Below are 12,807 nucleotides of genomic sequence, written 5' to 3'. Positions count from 1 at the left end.
AATCATGAAGGTTCTCTTCATGCCATAACTGGTGATAATCGAGAGTTAGTAATGAGTCTTAACTCATTATGCGATAGCTAGCTGATTACATAAGTCACACTCGTCGCTACGAGCAATGACTCACGTGATCTATCATCAAATAAGGCAATAGTCGATTCGGTGTTCTGTCATGCGTGAACAACCTGAATGAAGAACTATGTCTGCTTCAGTGATTCGTGCGTGGCACTCTGCTTGCACTGCTTTCATTGGATTCTCTTCCTCTTTCTTAGCTCTTCACCATGGCTATAGTGAAATATAACTGAGTTTCTAGCTTCTATTGTTCTGCTCGTAACAGTGATCATGCATTCTTAACGCATCTAAGTTCATTGAGATATCTAATCAATCAATAAAGTATAAAACTTGAATGTAAGCATCAGTACATTCATATAAAACGTGAACTTCTCAATATTTTAAAATCATTACCACATTCTATCTTGCTGAGCATGACGATGTGATGAAGTGATGAGCGTTGGTTGACTGACTCATATATACTAGTGATCATACTAGAAAAATGGGCTAACTCTAGGGTTCAGAGCAAATGAACTGCTCTGATACCACTTTGTCACGACCGAGCCCTTAATTAAGGATAATTAAGCCGGGAAACCGTGACTAAGGGAGGGAGATTAGAAGCGGGGTAGAAAGGGGAATCATTAAACAAGGAATGATAGTATTTAATCATTGTTAACAAAAGGAATATTTATAATATAACGGAGGTTTCGTCATATTGACTCGAATATCTAGTAAGTTCGGATAATTCCGACTTAGCCAAAATAACATAAAACTTCTGAGTACGCAGCGGAATAAAGTTCTGATTACATGTATGAAGACATGTATCCCCAGAGTTCATTAATACATAAGGATAAGACAAAAGGATTATGCTCGTCACTTCATCACCACCACCAGCTGCTCAACCTGCACATTTAGAAATATATGCAGGGCTGAGTACAAAAGTACTCAGTGGGCACGTATGCCTAAGTATAAAAATACATGCTTCAAAATTGTAAATTGTCATGCCATCATAAATAGTACAGCATGGGAGTTTTCGTGAAATAGGCCCAAGCTTACTAAATTCATTTGTGATTCTTAAAGTTCGACTGATCAGTCTAAGTTCTCTTATAATCTATCATATCTGAAGCTATGTGCCGGAGAGGTGGCCACCTCTCACGGTCACTTGACCGGCCAACCCGCTAGATGACTCACGGTCACTGGTGTACACTAGCCCTGGCAGGATAGCTATCAACTGCCCAGGACCCGAATTCGATTACAACTTGGCAAAGCCACATCAGATAGATATCATACTGAAATTGAAACATTTTATGGCAAGACAATACTTGAAATGACTTAAATTCAAAGATTTTGTCATGAAATAACTTGTTCAACTGTAATATGAAACTTGTTTGATATATATGAAAGTAATGCCCACCTGATAGCAACTCTTGTTGTGGTGTAGTGACTCTTAATCTAGTTATTGCTCTCCCGCTTGACCTTTATTGCGAGAACTTTAAATAAGAAATTTGCTCGAGAAGAATTCTCAAATAATGAGAATGCGAAAATAAATATGCATGACTCTCTTATGCACGATTTATTATTCTTGCTTAATAGTCCGGGAAATCTACTATTAATCCTAACTCTCGGATTAAATAAATTAAATAACTTAAATAAGGCTCGTCGCATGAGGTCGGATAATAACTATAATGAATCCGCTTATCTAGAGTGTTCTATCCCACTTGATAATTATAATAGGTCTCGCTCTGTAATCGATTAAAAGGAAATAGCTCAATCGAATTAATCGCTTAATAATTACGTAATACGAAATCTGTAATAAAAACTATCTGAGTCCAATTAATCGATTAATAAGGACTGATCCTGAATCAAGCTTATATAAATGATCCAATAATTAAAAGGCCCAAACATAAGGTAGCCAAATAATTAAATAAGTAGAAGTGGGCCTGAATTAAAAGTCATGACAGCCCATCAACTAAATAATAAGCCCAATTATGTAATAACTACCAGCCCAAATAATTAATTAAGGAAGAGGCCCACACATTAAAATGAATAAGGCCCAACTGCAAAACAAAGGAAGGCCCAACAACAATTAAAAGGGAAAGCCCAATCCCTTAACACCACTCGGTCTCTCTCTCTCTCAATGCCTAAAATCGGCACTCTCTCTCTCTCTCTTCTCACTCGATCTGCCTCCGGCCGATCCGCCGTCGCAGCTCCGCAATTCGGCGAACGGCCGTCGTCTGCGAACGGCCGCAATCCTGAGTCTGACGCTCGCCACCCCATTCTCTCTCTCAATTTCTCACTTCCAACACTCTTCGTGTAGAATCGAGCCCTAATTCCACCCCCTTCCAAAATCGAGCCCTAGCTCTTCTCCTGCCGTCGAAAACCCGCCGCCGCTGCAACTGAAAGACCGGTGAGCAGCCGCCGCCTTCCTCCGCGACGCCGCTGCTTCTGTAATCCGACGAGAGTCGATCTCTCCTTCTCTCTGCTCTGAATGCACGTGCGCGAGGTGAAAGGGCGGCCCCCAAAATTCTCTAAGTCTTGAATCGCCTTCGCCGTGGACTCTGTAACTCCGGCGACTGCTAGTCGTCGTTCTTCCTCTCAAATCGGCGACGCAAGCCTGAGCCCGGCGCCATTCCTCACCTCTTCTCCCTTCTCGAAGCTCCGGGAACACGCACACACACACCCGAGGCAGAGGTCGAGCCCTGGTCCTCTCAGCCCACTCTCAATATTGCCGCAGCCGTTGCGTTTCTCCAGCGAGTAGGGAAAGCTCCGCCGTTGCCGTTTTCCCCGGGGTCGACGGTTCGAGCCACGCCACGCTGCTGCTGGATTCGGGCGAAGGGTACTTCGCCGCTGCTGCAATCCAGAATCGGCGAGGGCCATCGCCGAGGTCGGGAGTCATCTGCCTTTCACCGCTCGACGCCGTCGACGCTGCTGTTCCCGCGAGTCGCCGCCCAGATATCGTCTCTCGGCTTGACTAAGCAGAGCAGCGCCCCTCATTTCTAAAAGCTAAGTCCCCATCTACTCTATTGTAAAGCTTGATTTTCCTTGTTGTGCTTAGTATGTTGAGTTGCTCGAGTTCTACACACTAATTCTTACATAAAATAAATGTAACTGGTGTTCTGCATTATGAAGTGTAACTACGCTGCTAAGTCCATTATGCTTATATAGGTCTTCTATCATTTGAATTTGATCATGTTTGATGGTATGAATGCAAACTGGATTGAATAACTGAGGTCGCATAAATACCTTGAGTATCTAGCTTGTTGGTTGGCTGTTGTGGTATTGATGATTGAGATGGGAAATAACTGAAATACAAGGAAGGTGTTATTGCTTTAAAATGCAGGTGGAGGTTATGGCAGGAAGTGGAAACGTTCAAGCCGAAGCTTACCTTGAGGATTTGGCGGAAGTTGGGCAGCTCTGTCCCTCACGTTAATGAAGTCTCAATGAACTCTCTAGCAAATAACACTTCTGCTAGGTGGTGTTTTAGTTGTGTTTTTCTGCAGGCTGCTATGGAGCTCTATTTATAGAGAAGTTGAGGTGGTTGGTGGCAGCAAATGTTGACAAAAGGGAATGTTGCTGCAAGCAGCAAAAATGGAAAGAGTTGCTGCCAAACTTGAAAAAATTGTAGAACCTTTGACTAACAGATTGGTGAAGTGGGGCGGCTGGCAGCTGCTAAGGAATAGGGGTAGGGTGTAGGGAGAAGGGGATTGGTAGAGTTGGGCGGCTGTGGCAGAGCTGTTGCTGCTTTACACACGCACGCCTCCTCTCTCTTTTGTTTCTTCTCCTATTTCCTCCCTATTTCCTTTCTTTCTCCTATTTCTTTTCTTCTTTCTTTTACTCATTCACCTTTGATGATGCAGCCGGTGTGTAATAGGAGTATAGGAAAGAATTTTTATAACTGTAATATGTAACGTGTGATGGTGTATCTGCTTGATATTAATATCGATAGACTGTAAAAATAATTCTAAATTAAATATGTAGATTTAAATTCGTTTGCTCATCTAATATCTAAATTAAATCCGAAGATTTAATTCTCCTCACAAGCGGGAATAAATTCACGACTTAAACAAGTACAAAAATAATAACAACTAATAATATAAATAATATTTCTACTAAATAACATGACTTTGCTAAGTCAGTTATGAACTTGGAATAAAAATTATTGATTGCTCAATAATCCTTATCGCGGTTTCTCACGCGAAATAAAATAATAACTCTGCTTTAAGTTTTATATAACTCAAAATCATAAGTCGAAAACAAACATAGATCAACATTGGGTTTCATCACTGAAAGATGCAATAATTAATTATCGCATTACTAATCTTAAATATAATTAAGAGAGCGGGTTACTACACAATGACCCTCGAACAATTGGAAAACCTGACTTGGGAAGACTTCAAGACGGAGATCTACGACAAATACATTCCCAAGAGCTACAGGAAGAAGAAAGAGACAGAGTTTTTCAATCTGAAGCAAAACAAGATGTCTGTGACGGAATACGATCGCGCTTTCTGCGACCTGTCTCGCTATGCCCCTCATTTGATCGACACTGATGAAAAGATGGCCGAGAAGTTTCGTTCAGGCCTTAGGCATGAGATCAAGATGGCGCTTGCTGGTCATGGTAATCTCACCCACTCTGAGGCACTTAGCAGAGCCCTGGATGTTGAAGCAGCCATGCCTGAAGACCGCCCAACCCAGACTCAAGCTTCGGGAAACAACGATCGTGGGAAGAGAAAATGGGATGGCAACAACAACAATAATAGGGGTTACTACAACAACCAAGATAACAAGAGGCCATGGCAAGGAAACATGATGCCACAAGGGCAATGGCAAGGACGACCAGTCAATCCAGGATCAGCTGGAAACAATCAGGGCCAGCTCAGGGCACCTTTGTGTCCCAAATGCTCCAAGTCACATCACGGCATATGCTTGGCTGGCAGCAATACCTGCTTTAAGTGTGGCCAGAAGGGCCATTTTGCCAGAGACTGCCAAGGAAAACCTCAAGGAGGAATGAGAGGGCCAAATCAGCCGAGCCAAGTACAACCACTCAGGGTTATTCAAGGCCAACAACTACTCTACCCACCACCACAGCAACAACATCGACCTGCGATACGTCCACCGCAAATTCCACAGGCAAGAGCCTATGCATTGCACAAGAATAAGCAAGGAAACAACCAAGGGAATTTGGCAGGTATGGGCACATTACTTGACACACCTGTTATACTTCTGTTCGACACGGGTGCCTCGCATTCTTTTATTGCAAGTGTATGTGTAAAAACTTTAAAGCTCCAACCTGAAAAGACTAATCAGGACTTGAGTCTTCACCAATAGGAGGAATAGCAGTAGTAACACATGCTTGCTCGAACCTAGAACTGACCATAGGATCGTTTAAGGTTATAGCAAACAACTTGCATGTTATATCGATGGAGGACGTTGATATAATCCTGGGAATGGACTGGATAGCGGAGAACTATGCCACGATATTGTGCCAAGAGCGGAAAATCGGTTTCAACTTTCCAGGAAGGGACGCTTTGAGTTTCCACGGAATATGCAGGAGGAACAGAGTGCCGACTATTTCAGCTTTACAGGCAAGGAAGATGATGAACAAGAAAGACTGCCAAGCCTTCCTCGTATACCTGAACGGGGGAATTGAGACCGAAAAGACAATGGAAGATGTAGAGATCGTGCGGGATTTTCAAGATGTTTTCCCAGAAAATTTGCCAGGATTACCACCTGACAGACAAGTAGAATTCACCATCGATCTAGAGCTAGGAGCGGCGCCGGTATCAAAAGCACCGTACAGAATGGGCCCGAAGGAATTGGAAGAGTTGAAAATCCAGTTACAAGAGTTGCTGGACCTAGGCTTCATCAGGCCTAGTGTGTCCCCATGGGGAGCGCCGGTGCTGTTTGTCAAGAAGAAAGATGGAACCTTGAGATTGTGCATCGATTATCGAGAGCTGAACAAGCTAACGCTTAAGAACAAGTATCCATTGCCCAGAATTGATGATTTATTCGACCAACTCAAGGGCGCGAGTGTTTTCTCCAAAATCGATTTGAAGTCTGGGTATCATCAGTTAAAGGTTAGACATGAAGATATACCCAAAACGGCTTTCCGAACAAGATATGGTCACTACGAGTTCGTAGTTGTACCGTTCGGACTAACAAATGCACCAGCTGTGTTCATGGACCTCATGAACAGAGTATTTCATCCTTATTTGGATAAATTCGTCTTGGTGTTTATTGATGATATCCTCATTTACTCCAAGAATGAAGAAGAACACAGGGAACATCTGAGAACTGTTTTGCAAACTCTTAGGGATGAACGCCTTTATGCCAAATTCAACAAATGTGAGTTTTGGCTCAAAGAAGTTACATTTCTGGGACATATTGTATCTTCAGAAGGTATTAAGGTGGACCCCGCCAAAGTGGAAGCAGTACAAGGATGGAAGTCGCCAACTACCCCAAACGAGATAAGAAGTTTCTTGGGATTGGCTGGCTACTATCGAAGATTCATTGAGGGATTTTCCAAGATAGCAAGGCCGATGACGCAATTGCTCCGAAAGGGAATTAAATACACATGGACTAACGAGTGTGAAGAAAGTTTTCAGCTGCTCAAGGAAAAGCTAACTACAGCGCCAGTACTAACAATTCCGGAACCAGACAAGGAGTATGTGGTCTACACGGATGCATCAAAGAACGGACTAGGATGCGTTTTGATGCAGAAAGGCAAAGTGATTGCATATGCATCGCGGCAACTTAGGCCACACGAATTGAATTATCCGACCCATGATCTTGAACTAGCGGCGGTAGTGCACGCACTAAAAATTTGGAGACATCATCTATATGGTGTCAGGTGTGAGATTTACACCGATCACAAAAGTCTGAAGTACTTCTTCGAGCAAAAAGATCTCAACATGAGACAGCGAAGGTGGCTCGAATTAGTAAAAGATTATGACTGTGGTATAAATTATCACCCGGGGAAGGCCAATGTAGTAGCCGACGCATTGAGCCGCAAGGTCCCATTGAAACTGGGATACATCCTTACAAAGGAAGAAGAGCTCATACGAGATTTTGATAGGATGAAATTAGAGGTGATAAACCCACCTGCTACAATAGCGGGCCGGGGTGGTCGCGATTATACCGAATTTGAGGAAATTGGTGGTAAAAGCTCAAAGGAAGGATGATAAATTGGAGAAATTACGAGCTAAGATAAGAGAAGGAAATCTTAAGAACTACCACGAAGAAGCCGATAATGCTATTTTCTTTGAGAGGAGAATATGCATCCCTCATGACGAGGAACTCAAGAACAAGATCATGAGCGAAGCCCATGACACTCCTTATGTCGCCCACCCGGGAAGCACTAAGATGTATCAAGATCTAAAAGAGAATTTCTGGTGGGAAGGAATGAAACGAGACGTGGCTTTATTCGTCGAAAAGTGTCTAGTTTGCCAGCAAGTAAAGGCTTTACACCAACGACCTTACGGCGAGCTACAGCCTTTGGAGATTCCAGAATGGAAATGGGACGATATTGCAATGGACTTTGTTACAGGATTGCCAAAAACAAGACGAGGTAACACGGCAATATGGGTCATTGTTGACAGACTCACGAAGAGTGCACACTTTCTGCCTATCCCTATCACGTATAGATCAGATAAGTTAGCCCAACTCTACATTAAGGAGATCGTGCGTTTACATGGGGTGCCGAAAACAATCACGTCCGACAGAGATTCTAAGTTTACCTCCAGATTCTGGATAAGCTTGCAGAAGGAATTGGGGACAAGGTTGAATTTCAGCACAGCTTTCCACCCGCAGACCGACGGTCAGTCCGAAAGGACAATTCAAACGCTAGAAGATATGTTAAGGACTGTCGTGCTAGATAGAGGAGAAGATTGGGAGCGTGTGTTGCCACTAATCGAATTTGCTTACAACAACAGCTATCAAGCAACTATCGCCATGGCACCTTATGAGGCGTTATACGGGAAGAAATGTAGATCGCCGCTTTACTGGGATGAAGTCGGCGAAAGAAGAATCTTGGGGCCAGATACAGTAGGCGAGATGATTGAGATCGTCCGTCAGATTCGACAACGTATTAAAGAGGCCCAAGATAGACAGAAGTCTTATGCCGACAAACGTCGAACCGACTTGCAGTTTGAGTGTGGGGATAAAGTCTTTTTGAAGATTTCTCCCTCTAAAGGGATTACAAGATTTGGCGTAAAGGGTAAGCTTAGACCCCGTTTTATAGGACCCTATGAGATCCTAGAAAGGGTGGGCCCGGTAGCTTACAGGCTGGCGTTGCCGCCAAGCCTTGGGAATGTGCATAATGTGTTTCATGTGTCGCAGTTGAGAAAATATGTTTATGATCCAAAACACGTGATCCAAAGAGACGACGTTATCCTTAGCCCAGATATGAGCTATGAAGAGAGACCCGAATCTATTCTAGATCGGAAGATTCAAGTACTAAGGAATAAATCGATACCCTTAGTAAAAGTCCTTTGGAAGCACCATGATCAAGAAGAGGCAACATGGGAACTCGAGTCTAGCATGAAGGAGAAATACCCAGAATTATTTCCTGAGGTACAAATTTCGGGACGAAATTTCTTTTAAGGGGGATAGTATGTCATATCCCGGCTTTTAATCACTAATTAAAGACTGAATTATTAATAATTAGGGTTCGGCATCCATTAATAATAAAACTGGTTTAATTTATTTAATTGTTATATATGTATTTTGATGTGCTAAATTCTTATTATTATTTGAATCCGTTTGAGATTTAAAGAATTATTGAAGCAGTCAATAATTTATTTTCTAATTTAATAATTGACTTAGCAAAGTCAAGTTATTAATTTATATACGACAGAAATAGTATTTCTATTATTTAATTGAAGTCGTGATTAATTTTCGACTTATAAAACGAGTTATAAAATATGTAATTTGTAGAGAGTTATAACGAAGCTTCGTTATATGGAAACCCGGAATTAGTATTACAAATACGTTATCATATACTTTTCATTTCCACATACATCTATCTCTTAAATAAATTGATGGTGTTGGAAACACTCATCATATGCAAATTATTCCACTAATTCCACTAATTCCACTAAACACTCTTTACACTCATCATTGCCGGCCATCTTCTACACTCATTCCACTAAATAATCATTATTCCACTACCTCCCCACTACTACACCCTTTTTCCCCACCAATACACCTAACTCTCCACACACTTCATTTTTTTTATTTCTCCACCACTACATTCCATATTCAGCACTACATCTTGCAGATTCCTCATTAAGAAATCCTCTCTCTCTAATCTTCTAAATTACCATTTTCTTTCCTCCTACTCCTCACGGGTCCTTCAAAGAAATTATCAAGTTTATTTCAAGTTCCAAATCAAGAATCAAGGTGTGTAAATTTTGTTTATTTCCTCCATTTAATTTTTCGAGGATTACATTCTAACACCTAGCATCATTTATGCAGAAGCCACAAATCCTCATCTGCCTCTTCAAGGTTATTTCCAGCATAAACAACTTCTTTTAGATTATTATTGCTTCAATTACATCATCTTATCAAGCATCAGAGGACCACCAACAAACAAACACACACTCATAATCATTATTTTCACCTAACTATTACAATTACAAGGATTTCAAGATCCGATAAAAAGAAATGATGAAAGAACAGAATTTCTAAACAAAAACCCTAACTTTCTATATGTGAATCTGGACTGAAATTGGGCCTTCTTGTGTCTTTATTGTGTGTGACCGGGGACGGAGGGAGGAGTGAGAGCAGCCGACGGCTGCTCAGGGCCGGCGACGGCGACGGCTCGGCGGCAAGCCGCCGCCTTTTCCTTTTTCTGTCAGACATTGGGAGGAGAGGAGAAAGATTAATTGAGTTTTAGATTTAGAAAAGAGAGAAAAGGGGAATAAGTAGGAAAGGGGAAAGGACTTATCTTCTCCGGCAGAGACGGCGGCGACGCGGCGGAAGCAGCGGCACGAGCGGCGGCCCTTCGGGATGCCGTTGCTCGACCGGCCGAGGGGGAGAAAGAAGAGCAGGCAGCGGTGCTGTTGAGGTCGTCGCGGCGGCACTGTGGTCGCCGGGGTGACTGCCCACCGCGAGCAGGAAGAGAGAGAGAGATACCGAGAGGGGATGGGCCGTGAGGAGGCGCGGCTGCCGTCGATTCACCGGGACAGGAGCAGGACGACGGCGATATGCCGGACCTTCGCCGATCTCGGGCGGCGGCGGCAGAAACGAGGAGAGGGAGAGAGATGAGTTGTGTGTGTGTGTGTGCGTTTCTTGAAGTGAGAGGGAGAGACGTGAGAGAGGCGAGAGAGATGAGTGTTGTGTGTGCTGAGTGTGTGTGTTTGTGTATATATGTTAGTATTAGATTTTTTTTTAAATTTGGGCTTAAGCCCTATAATGAGGATGGGCCGAAATTTTTTTTAAAAAAAGAGTGGGCCGATTTTATTTTATTTCTGTTGGGCCCATTTTGCCTTTAAATCTGATGGGTTTTTATTTAATAGGTTTAGGCCCAATTTTAATTAAGTTTTGAGCTGTTATTTAAATATAGGCCTACGAATTTTGGCCTTAATTCTATAAAAAAAATGTTTGATTTTTCACTAAATTATTTAGTGAATTTAAATCTCTTGATTTAAATTTTAATATTGGGAGTTGGATTATTTATTCTAAATGAAGTCCATTCTATTATTTAAATTATTAATGGACTTTAAAGCAAATATTTTGGGATTAAGCCCCATTTATTACATGATAAAATTATTTTCAAAGCTTACGAGTATGGATTTTTTTTTAAATGGTTAAAATGTTTTATTTCATCTCAATGGATTTTAAAATGTTTTATTATTTATAAATGAATAATGGAATTTCTTATTTATTTACATGATAAAAAAATGTGGAATTGTGTTATAGAATGATTAAGTATATGATTTACTTTATCAAATGAGCTTGGGATTTAATTGAGATATTAAATTGCTAAGCATGTGTTTATAAATGATTTATTTATTTAAGTGATGAAAATGTGCGAAGTATGAGAAAGCATGATTTATAATGATTAAATTTTCAGGGTGATAATATATAGCTTGTTCTTAATTAATGGAGTACTTGACTAAATGACGGGTGTAGAGGGAGGTTATGGATTATGTACATGTTGATGTTCGAACAAATGGGTTCGAACCTATATGATAGTTACATGATAATTGGTTACATTTTATTGATTGAATGAAACGAGATTAATATGGATGCTAGAACCCTAAAACATTAAAAGATACCTTAGGCACGTAGAATTAGACTTTGTCTTATGACAATTTCTTCACGAACTTATCGACTCTTCATCAATGAAGGTCCGGGCGACAGAAAGTGAAGCAGAAGAAGAAACGACTCCACGCCAGCTTTAAGAACAATTGAGGTGGGCATTATTTTATTATTACGTATATAGAGATCCCCTGCGTGACGTAGGCCTCATATGCGAATATATATGCATGATATGTTTTGACTATTTATTCAGTTCTTATGAAATGCTTATAGGTTTAATGCCCTTTATGAAAATGAAAATGTTATGAAAATGAAATGTTTATGAAATGATTGACTGCCAAAATGTTTATGTTTTTATATGTATCCTATCTGTGTTGGTTCGCCAACTTTAAAGGAAATCCAATTGGGATCCTATGCTAGACAAAGGTTGCTAGCTAGGGTTAACGTGTACACTTATGGAGACCGCGAGTCGCTTGCGACCGGTCTTGGCGTCCGTGGTAAGGAGGCCTCCTTCCCGGCGCGTGATAGAAAGGACAGATATGGATCATATAGACTGAAAATGGGATGCATCCACCTTTATGAAAATGAACGAAATGTTTTAGTAAGCGCAGGTCATTTATGAAAACCCCTGTGTGTTACTGTTATGGCAGTTCAATTTATATATGTATGCATGTTGTATTTTCAGCTTATGTCACTGAGTATTTTTATACTCAGCCCTGCATGTATTTCTAAATGTGCAGGTTGAGCAGGCGATGGAATGGATCGGTGTTGAGCGGATTTCCCTTTTGATGTTTATGTAATGAAACCTTGAGTATGCATCTCCATATGCATAACTCACACGTTTTTCCGCTGCAAACACTCTGAATTTGTTATCGTATTGTGGAACTTATTACTCCTTCATTTTGTTTAACTTTCATTTGGGGTTTAGTCGTTATGGCTGGCTCATTTGTTAATTACCCAAGTGGTTATATATATATATATATATACCACTAGTTTGTTGTTATTAATGTTGGTTATTTAGTAAATCCCTTTTAAATTTTCATTTCTTATTGTTCACCCAAGTCATAACCCCGGTTAACCCGTCATTGGGATAGTGGGCTGTGACACAGCGGCAGCCATGGGATGGCGGTTGTCGCCAGAATTTTTGAGGGGGAATTCAGCCTCATTCCTTCAATTTCGTCGCTCACTCTCCAGACACCCAATCTAGGGGGGCGTTAGGCGGCGGCTGGTGCTGCTGGGCGACGGCCATGGGGTGGCGGCCGGTGCTGCTGGGAGGCGGCCATGGAGTTTTCGGCTATTGTTAGGGGTGTGTTTGTGTGTTTATTTAGGGAGGTTAGATTTAATTAGAAATTTTAATTAAATTAATTAATTAGGCTTAAGGGAGTAAATATTTCCATTTTGAGAAAGTCGCCACTTTTAGTGGGACAAACTAAAATGGAAAGATGGCCACTTTTATTGAGACGGAGGGAGTACTTTTATGATCTTTCGATTTCATCT

The 12,807-nt window shown here is 41.4% G+C and overlaps 1 long non-coding RNA gene across 1 annotated transcript; it reads left to right on the top strand.

The window, feature by feature from the left end:
- The first annotated feature begins 8,962 nt into the window (after nt 1–8,962).
- Nucleotides 8,963–12,335, top strand: LOC130993349 (uncharacterized). The gene is made up of 4 exons (XR_009091641.1): nt 8,963–9,447; nt 9,523–9,552; nt 11,400–11,464; nt 12,051–12,335. It is a non-coding gene; the product is annotated as an uncharacterized LOC130993349 (long non-coding RNA).
- The last annotated feature ends 472 nt before the right edge of the window (nt 12,336–12,807 follow it).

The sequence above is a fragment of the Salvia miltiorrhiza genome, chromosome 7, assembly GCF_028751815.1.
Source record: "Salvia miltiorrhiza cultivar Shanhuang (shh) chromosome 7, IMPLAD_Smil_shh, whole genome shotgun sequence".
NCBI classification, from domain to species: domain Eukaryota; kingdom Viridiplantae; phylum Streptophyta; class Magnoliopsida; order Lamiales; family Lamiaceae; genus Salvia; species Salvia miltiorrhiza.
Note: the sequence above shows the minus strand (reverse complement) of the source record. Positions and strands in the feature narration are given on the sequence as shown.